A 13,788-nucleotide genomic window follows, 5' to 3' on the forward strand; every position below is an offset into this window, starting at 1 on the left:
CCCCCATCGTCTCCAAGAGCGCCGGCGTCCAAATCGCCCCTTCGGACCTACTCCCTTCACACCCATAGGCTCCATCTTTCCAGTTCAAGACCACTATGGGGAGGAAGGGGGGATGCACCCACTGCCTCACCCTTCTGCACCTGGACAGTGGAGAGGTCTGCAGTCCAATCCCCTCAGATCAGATCTAGCTCACCTCTCTCCCCAGGCACCACCCCCAACCCACTCTGGTGTGTTCGGGATACCTACTGATGTATCATTGACAAAACTTAAATGTTGTGTATATATGTGCCTTCAATGGGCAGAGAGGAGATTATGCCAGATCTTGTATCCATTCCCCTAGCATTAAACCCTTACACTGCTTCCAGAGACCCACCCTACAGACAACCCTCCTAGGAGTCCCTCCAAGACGATGTGCGAGGGTCTGGGAGCTGCCTTTCTGGGAGTGGAGGTATTGACCAAAGGGCATCCAGGTACTGTTACAAAGGGCTGCCAAAAGGTTCTCTAGGGGACTGCACTCCTTACCCACCCCCCAACCGTGTGCTGTGACTGGCTTGTATAGGCTTATAAGACCCAACTGTTAAATTTTCAGGAATTGTACAAGCTTGGTGTCAAACATCGCATTATTAAAAATTAAACTTCCTTTTATTGTATTCATTTTACTACTTTATCTTTTACAACATCTCTTACCTCAGGGGGGTCTAAATGGCTCAGTCGGTGGAGCACATGACTCTTGATCTCAGGGTTGTGAGTTTGAGCCCCACATTGGGAGTAGAGATTACTTAAAAAAGTAAAATCTTAGGGGTGCCTGGGGGGGTTCAGTCGGTTAAGCATCTGCTTTTGGTTCAGGTCCTGAGTTCGAGTGCCACATCAGGCTCCTTGCTCATTGGGAAGTGTGCTTCTCTCTCTGCCCCTCCCCTGCTCACTCTCAAATCTCAAAGAAATAAAATCTTTTAAAAAAGAATCTTAAAAAAAAAAAAAAAAAAAAAAAACCTGAGGTATCCTCCTTCATTTCACATTACCCATGCTGCAGACGTATTCACATCTGCCCTCTTGGAATGGTGGAAATGCTGTGTGACCTGCTCCCGGGCTTGTCCCAGCCTCATTTCCTTGACCTAATAATGGCAGCCTGCAGCAAGGATGGGGTTGTTTACACCATGGATATTGCAGATTCTACAAATCAGGGCTTGACTGATAGTTTCATTGATTGTCTAGACTAGCCAAGAAAAGTAGTACTGACAATGAAAATTAAAAGTGCCTTATGGGGGCGCCTGTGTGGCTCAGTGGGTTAAGCCTCTGCCTTTGGCTCAGGTCATGATCTCAGGTTTCTGGGATCGAGCCCTGCATCGGGCTCTCTGCTCAGCAGGGAGCCTGCTCCCCCCCACCTCTGCCTGCCTCTCTGCCTACTTGTGATCTCTCTCTCTCTCTCTCTCTCTCTCTGTCAAATAAATAAATAAAAGTGCCTTATGTCTGTCGTCCTTACACTGTAAATAGTGCACTCGCACACAGGTGCAGCATCCCTTCTACTACTCAAAAATCAGGGGGCCTGGGTGGCTCAGCGGGTTAAAGCTTCTGCCTTCGTCTCAGGTCATGATCTTAGGGTCCTGGGTTTGAGTGCCACATCTCTGCTCTCTGCTCAGTGGGGAGCCTGCTTCCCCCTCTCTCTCTGCCTGTCTATTTGTGCTCTCTCTCTCTCTGAAAAATAAATAAATAAAATCTTAAAAAAAATCATTGTCTAATTTGGCAAAGAAGGTCCTCCTGTTACTGACTAATGGGTGAGGTTCTGAAGTAAGTGTGCTGGGGCTTAATTACGATAATTGGAGGGTGTCACAGTTGATTACATATCAAATTTAATGACAACACATTTATTGGGAAAAGAGCAGAGTGGGATGCAACTTCATTTGTCAAGTAATGACTGAATTGTAACTACTGGTTGGCCAAAATGAAAATCTTTGTTCACTGCAGGTGCCCAGAAGTTTTTAAATGGGTTTTTAAATGTGGCTATCCAGTGGTCCCAACAACATTTGCTGAAAACACTGTTTCTCAAATGAACCACCTTTGAACCTTTGTTCATTGCTGTCTGGATATATGTGGGTCTATTTCTGGACACCTATCTAGCCTAATTTATTCATCTATCTTTACACTATAATGCAGGAAAGAAAGGTTTTGAAGCTGGCAGCCAAGAAGGAATTCTTGAGACATCTTTGGTGCAAAAAGGTGATTTTATTAAAGCATGGGGACAGGACCCGTGGGCGGGAAGAGCTGCAAGGGGGTGGTGAGGAGTGGTGCATTATATATTTTCAAGTTGGGAGGGTTAGAGAGAGGGTAAGTCTCTAAGGTATTTTGGAAGCAAGTTTTCCAGGACTTTGAGAGGGTTCACTATTATTAGGAAAATATCATTTATTACCATATCTTTGGGCCATATGCTTGGGGGATGATTGCCAATACCTATTTTGGTGGGGGGGTTAGAGATAAAGGAAGATTCTAAAGGAATTTTTCTATGTTAAAGTAGACTTACAGGGACACCTGGGTCGCTCAGTTGGTTAAGCGTCTGCCTTCGGCTCAAGTCATGAGCCCAGGTCCTGGGATTGGGCCCCACATTGGGCTTGTTGCTTGGCAAGGAGTCCGCTTCTCCCTCTGCCTGCCGCTCCCCTGCTTGTGCACTTTCTCTCTCACTCTCTGACAAAATCTTTAAAAAATAATAATAAAGTGGGGGAGCCTGGGTGGCTCAGTGGGTTAAGCCGCTGCCTTCAGCTCAGGTCATGATCTCAGGGTTCTGGGATCGAGTCCCGAATCGGGCTCTCTGCTCGGCGGGGAGCCTGCTTCCTCCTCTCTCTCTCTCTGCCTGCCTCTCTGCCTGCTTGTGATTTCTGTCAAATAAATAAATAAAATCTTAAAAAAAATAATAAAGTATACTCACAGGATCCTAGGGGTCTGGCTAAGATTGCCTTTTACCCTTAGCAAAGTATTAACATTGAGGCAGTTGAGTCCCTAGGGGAATGTCATTCTGCCTGTTTCAAGGACTTGTCCATGGGCTGTAGGTAGTAAGAAAATTTACTAATTTCTCTTCTACCTTTGTTTTCCACATTATTCCCCCTGAACAGTTTTGACCCTTAAATCTAAAGTTGCTGAGGGGAAGATGGTCTCATCTTCTGTAACTTCTTGCTGTTGAATAGGGTTGTAGAGAGGTCCCTACCTATAGGTCAGCATTGGTCAGCTGGGACTTATACAGATCTAGGAGTTACAAAAGGCAGAGGTGGCTGAATTCTGAGATCATCTGTTAGTCGGAAGTTATGGCAGCAAAGGTGTACCAAGTGGAGAGAGAAAACCCCAAACATGACTAGTGTAGCAAAAAGAAAAAACCCAAATAAGAGTCCTTTGGCAGTTGACAAAAATCCTCTTCTAGTCCAGAAGTTCAACCCATCATTAAGGGAAAAAGAGGAGGGATCATTTAAAGCACCAATTTGAGTACTCATGGTAGAAATCTGGAAATACATTGTGATAGTCTGGAACATATACACAGCGTTCTGTTTTTATGCCAACACGAGTTCCATCTTATGTAGCTGTTAGAACACCTAAAGCTGGGTGCCTGGGTGGCTCAGTGGGTTAAAACCTCTGCCTTTGGCTCAGGTCATGATCCCAGGGTCCTGGGATTGAGTCCCGCATTGGGCTCTCTGTTCAGCAGGGAGCCTGCTTCCTCCTCTCTCTCTGCCTGCCTCTCTGCCTACTTGTGATCTCTGTCTGTCAAATAAATAAATAAAATGTAAAAAAAAACAAAAAACAAAAACACCTAAAGCCAAGCTACGTTGTCGAGTTTCACTTAGGGCTCTGACAGTGTACTTATTAAGAGCTTCTAGGTGCCAGACAACACCCTCCAATCCCAGAGAGGGAACGAAAACAGGCGTTAGGTGGTCATACTAATGAGACACAGAACGTGTCCACCATTTGTTTAAATTTGGAAGGTTGGCCGGCTTGGTCATGGTTTTAATAATGTGCCCATGGATCCAGGCAAAACCGAGTCCACTGGCCTACCCAGCTTGGGGGAAGCCATGGACACAAGTTAGGTCCTGTTAGGAGACAGTCATCTAATTATGGACCCTTTAACTCCAGTCAAGATACCAAGGGCTATTCTGTTTTGGAGGGCCATCTTTTAAATGTGTAATAAAAGACGGTCCGTTGTCACTTTTAGAGACCAAGGGAGTCCAAATCTAGGTACAGTTTCTCTCAGCAAAGTTTTTTTCCACCTCTGTGGCCTTTTTACCCAAATCAGTAGTGTAGTGTAAACCTTGTATTATCTTCCATTGGTTATTTTGGGGCTTAAAGATTTTTCTCTCATTATTAACAAGCCAGTCCTGTGCATTTCTTGGTCTGAATAGGCTGGACTTGCAGACTTTACTGGAGCTAAGGCTGGTAGAAGACTGCTTAGCTGCATGGTATAGTGAATTGTTTCCTTTAAAGTCTAAGTCATATCCTTTGATGTCCTTTGAGGTGAATTGAAGCTACCTTCATAGGTAGGTGTCCAGCCTTAAGAAGAGTAATAATTTCAGGCCCACATTTGACTGGGGAGTCATGGCTTGATAATAATCCCCTTTTCTTCCAAACTGCCCCTTGAGCCTGCAGGACTAGGAAAGCATATTTGAAATTGGTACAAATATTCATTTTTAAGGCTTTGGCAATTGCAAAGCACAAGTGAGCACTAGGGCACACCCAGCTTCTCTTATTTCCCCCCCTTTTTTTTTTCATGAAACTATTACCGTCAGTAAACCGACTATTGCCTGCATTTTTCAACAGGGGGATCTTTTAAATCTGGTTGACTAGAATAAACAAGATCAATGGCTTCTGAACAGTTGTGCTCTACAGAAGGATGATGGTCAGGTCCAAGCATAAAGGTAGCGGGGTTTAAAGTCTGACAGGTGTCAAGTATATTTCAGGCATACATATAAGCAGAGCCCAGTATTTAATAAGCCAGCCTCCCATCATCCTTTGGTGGCCTTTGGTCTCTAAGACACTCTGGACCTAATGGGAAGTCATTACAGGCAGGGACCATCCCAGAGTGAGCGTCAAGACTCCCACCAGGAGGACTGTCATGTGCTTGGCTAAAGCCTTTGTTTGTAATTGTATCTCAATAGATGTGGCTTCTAGGATAAATATGACTAAGGAATAAAACCATCAAGAAGACCTCTTTATTTGAGGTCCAGCCTTAACAATGTCTTAATTATAAGGAATCACTGGCAACTGGGAGAAGATTGTCTCAGGAGATAAGGACATCCCCAAGTGCACCATCTGGTCCAATCCTAAGGAAAGTGGGGTCATCCATTGTCTCCAAAGTCCATGGCTAACTCCATGGAGTGGGATACGCTCTGGCTTTTACAGAGCGATTTTGTCATCTGAGCCACACAGAATTGGTCAAGATGATTGCTGAGATATACAGTTGTTGCGTAATCAGTCCCATTTTCAGCTGTTCAAATAATCATATGTCCATGGGGTCCTATAACTATCCCCACAGAATAACAAGCAAGAAGGTTGTCTATACATGAGCTACTGTGGCAATTTCTCTGAAATTTCTCAAGTTGTCTAGCTTAGGCAAACATCATTCAAAGACAATCAGAAGTAGGATTTACCATCCATAAAGGTGAGTCATTGAAACATAATTTTTCTCTTTAAAATAACTCTACTTTCTAGAAATAGCCAAATCAAGACTAATTTGTAAAATGAGTATGATTTTAACAAATTTGGCCTGATTGTTTACATAAGCTCAGCAAGAATAGTGATTGATCATATAGATCTTTGAGAATCTGCTTTGCTGAATCTTTTATAAGGAATTTCTAGGTTGAACTTTTAGTAGCCTCTCCAGGCCAGAAGCCAAGCCAACCACTTGCCATCAGACGTGCCTACAATAGCTGTCTGTATATTGGGATGAGTTCCTCTTTATGAGGTCTCCAAAGTCTCCTGAGTCTCCTCACCTGCCAGGAAGTGACATTCTTTCCTCACCTGCTGAGGCTGCTGGGAACTCTGTAGCCGATATCAGGCCAACAGTTCCAAGGGGCTTTATGGCTCCATGTTACAGAACGTAACTATGTTACAGAATGTTACCATTACAGAATGTAACCATGTTACAGAATGCTCCATGTTACAATCTTAGTTGCTTAAAGCTGTTTGGTCATATCTGAGTCTAGGCATGTCTATCTCAAATATGACAGTCCAGTCAAAGCTTTTGGTAAAATTACCACTGTTTCCAATGGTGTCCAGGGCTACAAGGAGAACAGATTCTTATTGAACTTATGCAAAAGACTAGGATTGCCATGGAAGAAAGAATATTCACTGAGACCTTTTGAATTTCAGAGTGTTCAGGTAGAGATAAAAGTTGAATGTATGAATTTGTTCACAAATAAATACTTTATCACATTTCTATGAGTCTTAAGAAAAAGTTTCCTTAATCTGGAAGAGCAAACATCAGAGAACCAGCAATGTTTCAAATAAGAGTCACAAAAAACTAGTCATCTTTTTAATTCATTTAGTTCCATGTTACTATTCTTGTTCAGTTTGAATGCAGCTTTTTGTTAGTTCTGGGAACTCTTACCCATTTCAGTTTCATTCTTAAAGATATTTATTTTCTGAATTTGTCCCAAAACTCCTTTTTATGAATCTCCTTGAAACTGAAACTCATTTTGCAAGAGAATAAGAACAATTATAAATGTCAAAAACTCAGCAATGTACATCTTTAATGATCTGATTTGAGAGTTCATGCTGATGCAATTGACAAGGAAACTTGGTTATTTCTGCGACACATAACATTTCCATAGCCAGAATATCTACTGATAACAAAGTTATACCAGAAGGTAACATACCAAAACAAACAAGCCTAATTAGTCAATGAGACTTTGTTCACGATTTAAATCTTGAGGAAGTTTGTTAAAATCTTAGAAAGTTTTAAAGCACACGCCTAGGCAGGATTAGGGATCGTCAAAGACTTGATAAAGGCAAAACATAGACACTGGTTTTTCTGGGCAGGCAAAGAGAAAAAAACCCGTTTACATTTTCTTATCAAGAGCCGACCAAAATTCAAGAAAACATGTCTTTTTCATGGAGAGGAAACGGACTTTCAATCTTATACCAGTGTGCTTTAAAATCCATTCATTTTAGGGACACCTGGGTGGCTCAGTCATTAAGTATCTGCCTTAGGCTCCAGTCATGATCCCAGGGTCTTTGGATTGAGTCCTGCATCGGGCTCCCCGCTGATTCTCCCTCTCCCGCTCCCCCTGCTTGTGCTCCCTTCCCTCTCTTGCTGTGTCTCTGTCAAATAAATAAGTAAAATATTAAAGAAAGGAAGAAAGAAAGAAAGAAAGAAAGAAAGAAAGAAAGAAAGAAAGAAAGGAACCTTAGTCTCCAGTGAAGACTAAGTAATCACCAGTCATGAACCGTCACACCGGAACTCTTCAGACAGCAGATTTATGAATCAGTTAAACAGAAAGCATGTTTACAGGGTGCCTGGGTGGCTCAGTGGGTTAAAGCCTCTGTCTTTGGCTCAGGTCATGATCCCAGGGTCCTGGGATCGAGCCCTGCATCAGGCTCTCTGCTCATCGGGGAGGCTGTTTCCTTCTTTCTCTCTCTGCCTGCCTCTCTGCCTACTTGTGATCTCTGTCTGTCAAATAAATAAATAAAATCTTTTAAAAAAAAGAAAGAAAGAAAGAAAACGTGTTTACCAACAGACCCAAATATTTTTAGTTTCTTTGCAATAAGAATTCAAAAGCCCAAAACTATGTTTAGTAATCAATGATTTAGTACTTAAAAAAAATATTTTATTTATTTATTTGATAGACAGAGATCACAAGTAGGCAGAGAGGCATGCAGAGAGAGAGAGGAAGGAAAGACGACTCCCTGCTGAGGACCCTGGGATCATGACCTGAGCCGAAGGCAGAGGCTTTAACCCACCGAGCCACCCAGGTGCCCCAATGATTTAGTACTTTATCCTATTTGGAAAAGAATTTGCCATCCAATGAATTTAATCCCATTTATCATGTAAGCAAAACTTTTAAAAGTTTCAGGTTACCAAAGACTCTGAAAGCCATCATAACAATTACCCATGAAAACTTGGAGACAGATGAGATTAATAATTTTAAGTCATCTTTTTGCTAACAAACTGCAACAGAGATAACGTGAGGTTATTTGACCTTCAGCAAACCTCCATAGAATAAAAGTTCCATGTTTAGTGCTGATAACTTGAAAGACAGGTCTATCTTAATTAAACCAACAAATGAACTTAGTTTATTTTTTTATTTTATTTTTAATTTTTAAAATATTTTATTTACTTATTTGACAGAGAGAGAGAGCGAGAGAGGGAGAGCGCACACGTAGGCAGGGAGGCAGGCAGAGAGAGAGGGGGAAGCAGGCTGTCCACTGAGTGGAGAGCCCGATGCAGGACTCGATCCCAGGACCCTGAGACCATGACCTGAGCGGAAGGCAGAGGCTCAAACCACTGAGCCACCGAGGCACCCCTTTATTTTTATTTTTTTTAAATATTTTATTTGTTTATTTGACAAACAGAGATCTCAAGTAGGTGGAGAGGCAAGCAGAGAGAGAGAGGAGGAAGGAGGCCTCCAGCCAAGCAGAGAGCCTGATGTGAGACTCGATCCCAGGACCCTGGGACCATGACCTGAGCCGAAGGCAGAGGCTTTAACCCACTGAGCCACCCAGATACCCCTATTTTTTAAAAAAGATTTTATGTATTTATTTGACAGAGAGGGACACAGCAAGAGAGCAAATATAAGCAGGGTGAAGGGGCAGAGTGAGAGGGAGAAGCAGACTCTCCACTGAGCAGAGATGTGGGGCTCCATCCCAGGATCCTGGGATCATGACCTGAGCTGAAGGTAGATGCCCAATGACTGAGCCACCCAGGTGACCCCAAACTTAGTTTAAATACTGAATTGTGTTCCACCTGGATCCTCCCCATTGTTAATTTTTACCTGGAACCCTGGTAGGGAAATCTGGAGTGGGCGGTGTTAGGTCTTGGAGGTGCTCTTTGCTCCTTGATGGTGAGGGGAGAAGGAGCCATGGAGCTTGGGGCACCAAGGATGGTCTCCCAGTTTTGCAGGCCACACTCAGGGTCCAAAGTAGTGCAAAACAGGAGGAGGGAGAGGGGGAGGGGGAAACAGAAGAGGGGAAGTGCTACCAGAAGGCAGAAAAAGGGTTGCCGGTTCTAGAGCTCATCAGCTCCAATGAAGGAGCAGACACCATGTTTTCCTGCCAACAAGGGGGGATAGGCCATCCATGTTGGGACAGAAAAGACAGGGAATTTCCCCAAAACAAAGGGAGTTTTGGCAGCTGCTTGGGAATATTCCTTGAAGTCCCTGTCCCGAGGAGGACTAACCACAGTTGGTTCCAGTTATAGCCATTAACCTGGGAAATGATTGAGGGAGAAGCCCCCATGTCTGTTAGGAGGGGCAGTGAGAGAGAGAGAATCCCCTTCATCTGGGATGGCTTCTTTCCTTCACAAACCTGGGTTTATTTAGAGGAGACCTATATAGCCAGTTTTCTCTCTGTATGTCAGGAGATACATAGAGCTCTCTCAAATAAATAAATAAAATCTTTAAAAAAAAAAAAGTGACCTGAAACACCCCTTGAACAAAATCACTAGGACCACCACCTCCAATAAAGGCCCCTGTGGGAGGGATGCTAGCATCCCCTGCTTCCCCACTGTTTCCTAGGCTACAGATGGGAGCCTGGTGTGTGGACTGCAAGACCACGCCTTGAAGGTTGTGCCTTATTTTATTTTGCCTTGAAGGTCATCCCTTACCTTGCCTTAAAGAACCCGCCATTTTTAACCCATGGAGAACACTGGGTAACTTTTACAAGGGGAAATTAACCCATTTTTGTAATTCAACTAGTAAGTAGAGGACATTGAAAACAGTGAAGATAGAAATCCACCATGGTCTAAGCGCTGTTTCAACACAGGTAGTTCCCTAGGAAATGGTCCCCAGTTGGGTTTTAATGCCATCAGAGTGGTTTTGGAGGCTCCCAGTGGAGGTCTTGCAGCCAGAAGCAGGTAGACCAGGGATGTGGAGGGGAACACATTAGATCAATGAGAAGAAAACCTCACACGGGGGTCTAGATAGGCAGCCATCCTGGTGACCTTGGTGGCTGTCCTGTGCCCAAGACAGACAACTTCCTATAAGGACAGGAACAAAGAGTGGCCATCAAGTTTCTGGGTCTTATTACCATCCTGGCCAGGGTACCAACTTCCAGCCAAAAGGCAGACTTTCTCCTCCCCATAGACCAGCTATGGGCTAGAGGACCGTAGCCTGAGCAATCAACAGGAAAGTGTTCCAGTTAAGACTGTGGTCCTTGGAGAGCCCCTGGAATGAGCGCAAAGGAAGAGGAGAGAAAGTACTCACCAAGTTTGCACCGTGGCTCAGAGTCCAGATGAGACTCTGGTCCCAAAGCCCCACGTTCGGACTCCATATGATACAGGAAAGAGCATTAGGGTTTGAAGCTGATGACCAAGAAGGTGTTCTTGAGCCATCTTTGGTGCAAAAAGGTGATTTTCTGAAAGCACAGGGACAGGCCCCGAGGGCAGGAAGAGCTGCACTGGGGTCAGGAGGCCCATTTATACTTTCAAATCGGGAGGGGTCAGGGAGAGCGTAAGTCTCTAAGGAATTTGGAAGCAAGGTTTCCAGGACCTTGAGGGGGCTAGCTGCTGTTGAGAAAAGGTCACTTATCACTGTCTAATGAAACCTTAGTCGTGAGACCCTTCAGAGGCATATCGGTGGGCCATAAGCTTGGAGATAATTGCCAGCACGTATCTTAGGAAACAGAGATAAAGGAAGTTTCCAAAGGAATTTTTATGTTAAGTCAGACTTACAGGATCCTGGGGGTCAGGCTAAGATTGCCTTTTGCTCTCAGCAGAGTATCAATATCAAGGCGGCCCAGCTCCTGGAGGAAGGTCACTCTGTCTGTTGCACGGACTTGCCAATAGGCTGTAGGTAGTAAGAAATTCAGTAATTTCTCTTCTGCCTCTGTTTCCCGTCACACTGTACCACACTGTCTTGATAACTAAAGTTTGTGATTAATCTTGAAATCAGATAGTGTTTGTTCTCCGACTTTGTTCTTTTGCAAAGTTATTTTGGCTTTTTCACATCCCTTTGCATCTCCATATATAGATTTTGCAATTGTTTTTCAATTTCTAGAAGACAAATGTGTGAGTACGAACTTGTTCACATGGTTTCACTAGCAACTTTTTTAATGTTCATGTAATGATAACCCACCTGTATTTCGTTATTAGTAATTTGTGTCCTCTATCTTTTTCAAAGAAATGAGGTATAATAGACACGTATTAGTTCTAAGTATCCAACATAATGCTTTGATACTTATAAAAGTCATTCTCTTTTTCTTAGTTAACCTGGCTAGAGGCTTATCAATTTTCCTGATCTTTTCAAAGAATCAGCTTTTGGTTTCATTGATTCTATTGATTTCCTTTTTTCAATTTCACTCATTTCTGCTCTAATTTTTATTGTTTCTTTTCTTGTGCTTACTTTGGATTTAATTTGCTCTCCTTTCTCTAGTTTCCTAAGGTGGAACCTTGGATTATTGGTTATAGATAGTTTTTTTTTTCAGATTTTATTTATTTATTAGAGAGAGAGAGAGCATGAGCAGGGGAGGGGGCACAGGGAGAGGGAGAAGCAGTCCTCCCCATTGAGCAGGGAGCACCAGGTAGGGCTTGATCCCAGGACCCCAAGATTATGACCTGAATCAAAGGTAGACACTTAACTGACTGAGCCACCCAAGTGGCCCTCTTATTTTCTAATATATGCATTAAATACTATAAATTTCCCGCTAAGCATTGCTTTCACTGCATCCCATGAATTTTGATAAGTTGTGTTTCATTTTCATTTAGTTCAAAATATTTTAAAATCTCTCTAGCAATTTATTCTTGTACTCACATTATTTAGAAGTGTGCAGTTTAATTTCCAAGAATTTGGGGGATTTTCCAGCTTTCTTTTTGTTATGACTCCTAATTTAATTCCATCGTGGTCTGAGAGCAGATGTTGTACAATTTCTTTCTTTCTTTTTTTCTGTTGTACAGTTTCTATACTTTTAAATTTGTTAAGGAGAGCAGTATGACCCAGAATGTGGTCTGTCTTGGCAAGTGTTCCATGTGAGTTTGCAAAGGATGTGTGTTCTGCTGTCCTTGGCTCTGCTGTCGTTGGCTGATGTAGCCTCTAGTCCAACATATCTGGTTGATGATGGTCTCAACAGGGCACTTCCTGATTCTCTACCTACTGGGTCTGCCCACTTCCAACAGGGGTGGGGGCATATTGAAGTCTCCTAGTGGATTCATCAGTATTCCATTGTTCCTGCCTTGAGATCTATTTTCTCTGATATCAACATAGTGATACCAGTCTTATTTTTAACCAACAATGTCATAATATGCCTTTTATCCAGTCTTTTATTTTCAGCTATTCTATTTGTCCTTCTGATGTACTTGTATTTCATACAAACAGCATATAATTGTGTTGGGTTGGCTTTTTTATTCGGGGTGCCATTCTTCATTAACTAGAATATTTTGTCCATTATCATTGAATAAAACTCACTGATATGTTTGTTCTCTCCTTTTGAGCCTTCTTTTGGACTGATGATTCCTTATCATTCATTTTATCAACACACACATTTGCTTAAAAGTTACTCACTCCGTTGTTTTTTTTTTAGTAGACTCACAATGGGTCTGCTTAGCTTACTATCGTCTAAAACAAATGGTCCCAACTTCTCATGCCTAGCTGGTCTACCCCTTCAAACATCTGAAGAACTGCACAGAACACGAAACACAGTTTTCTGGGCAATAGGAACCCCGCGGGGCAGAACGGTGGTCCTGGGAAGAGGGAAACACCAAGGAAAGCCCTGCGAGGTCCGGGGCTGCTCCCGGCGGAGTTTTCCAGGCGTCCGGAGTGGGACAAGAAGCCCAGATAAAGCTAGGCAGTACCCTGACTTGAAGGGACAGGCTCAGAATGTGGGGTACCCGAGGGCACTCGCAGTTTTAGGGCAGAGTGCCGTAGAGAATTGGCTGCAGAGAGAAAAGCTTTGGGGTTCTGCAAGGTACTCCCCGCAAGTGCTCGGCGAGCGCCAATCAGAGCACGCGTGCGCCGTAGCCACGACAGCTCCGGGAAGGACCCCGGTGATAGGTAAGCATGACCATCCCTCAGAGTTGGTCTAGGGCTAGAAATGGATCCTGGCGCCACCAGCCATGCGCCTTGAGGAGAATCTCCTGAAAACTACTGCCTCAGTGACAGATCAAATTGGCCTAAAGCTTGTTCTGAGCCCACATAACAAAATGCAAAAGGAAGACCGGAAAGGATCCAATTGTGTCCTAATAACTTCACTACATTCCAGAGGAAGCTCAAATGTATAATGAGAGGACTAGAAAATCCTCATGACCCAATATTGTGAAATTTACACTATCTGGCGTCTACTAAGGCTTACCATAATGCAAAGAAGCAGGTCAATACGACTCATAATGATCAGGAAAACTTAGACGTTCGGAGCCGAAGCAGAAAAATAAAAAATCTTAAAAAAAAATTCTATCATCTGACACAGATGATAGAATCTGTAGATAAGGGCATTAAAGTCATAACTGTATTCCGAATGTTTCGGAAATGTTGAGTAGATGGGGTGCCTGGGTGGCTCAGTGGGTTAAAGCCTCTGCCTTCCGCTGGGGTCATGATCCCAGGGTCCTGGGATTGAGCCCTGCATTGGGCTCTCTGCTCCGTGGGGAGCCTGCTTCCTCCTCTTTCTCTGCCTGCC

Source organism: Mustela nigripes, chromosome 1, assembly GCF_022355385.1.
Source record: "Mustela nigripes isolate SB6536 chromosome 1, MUSNIG.SB6536, whole genome shotgun sequence".
Taxonomy (NCBI): domain Eukaryota; kingdom Metazoa; phylum Chordata; class Mammalia; order Carnivora; family Mustelidae; genus Mustela; species Mustela nigripes.